Source organism: Schistocerca piceifrons, chromosome 2 (assembly GCF_021461385.2).
Source record: "Schistocerca piceifrons isolate TAMUIC-IGC-003096 chromosome 2, iqSchPice1.1, whole genome shotgun sequence".
Taxonomy (NCBI): Eukaryota; Metazoa; Arthropoda; class Insecta; order Orthoptera; family Acrididae; genus Schistocerca; species Schistocerca piceifrons.
In genome coordinates, this window is record NC_060139.1 from 353,622,273 (window position 1) to 353,623,436 (window position 1,164).

Consider the following 1,164-nt stretch of genomic DNA (forward strand, 5'->3'; position numbering starts at 1 on the left):
AAGTTATTTGTTATTAAAAACATTTCTTTCCTATAAAACAAAGCATCAGGGTAGTTAATTCCAAAGAACACAACAAGTAGAGCTCTTACGTTAGAAAAAAAAGGTTCAGTTAAATGGTTTGTATTAAGTTTTTTGATTACAATCAGTTCTCGTCAATTACTCTTTTCTCAAAAGAGTTAAAACCCACTTATTGCAACGAGCCGCGTCAATAGTAACTTGACGTAATTTTATAAATTACTTTCTTTGAATTCTGTATCTCAAACAGTGGTGACCGACCAGTGAAACAGTTCGTAGCAAAGCTCATAGCATTAAGTAAGCGGCCGTGACTCTCTAATTAAACAGTTAGGCTAATATCTTGAGCACGTAACTCAACCTTAAACAATCAGCCGTTATTAATTACCAGCTAATATTCTTTAGCCAACGACCTTGCCGCAGTGGTAATACCGGTTCCCGTCAGATCTCCGAAGTTAAGCGCTGTCGGGCTGGGCTAGCACTTCGATGGGTGACCATCCGGTCTGCCGAGCGCTGTTGGCAAGCGGGGTGCACTCAGACCTTGTGAGGCAAACTGAGGAGCTACTTGAGTGAGAAGTAGCGGCTCTGGTCTCGTAAACTGACATACGGCCGGGAGAGCGGTGTGCTAACCACATGCCCCTCCATATCCGCATCCAGTGACAACTGTGGGCTGAGGATGAGGGCGGCCGGTCAGTAACGTTAGGCCTCCAAGGTCTGTTCGGACGGAGTTTAATTTAGTTTTTAATATTCTTTAACCAACGCCGGCCGTAACTGGCAAGTGAAAGAAAGAATTAGATTATATATTGAAAAGCCTACACACTACTTAATCTAACTTAAACTAACTTACGCTATGGACAACACACACATTAATACCCGAGGGAGAACTCGAACCTCCGACGGCGGCAGATGCACGGACCGTGACAAGGCACCTGAGACCACGTGGCTGCCCCGCGCGGTGAAGAGAACGTCCAAGAACAATTGGGAATATGAGTATATGAATAAGCATATTTTTTAGGCAAGGACGCCCGTAACTAACCACTGAAAGAAGCAGGCTAAACATTTAAAAGAAAATAACACAGCTACATCTGTGCAACAGCCAGCTTGACACACAATACCAGGCGTGATGTTACTGACAAGGGAAACTCCCCATCA

At 44.1% G+C, this 1,164-nt stretch overlaps 1 pseudogene; it reads left to right on the forward strand.

Moving 5' to 3' along the window:
* Positions 1 to 416: 416 nt before the first annotated feature.
* Positions 417 to 534, forward strand: LOC124778071 (annotated as a pseudogene).
* Positions 535 to 1,164: the final 630 nt, after the last annotated feature.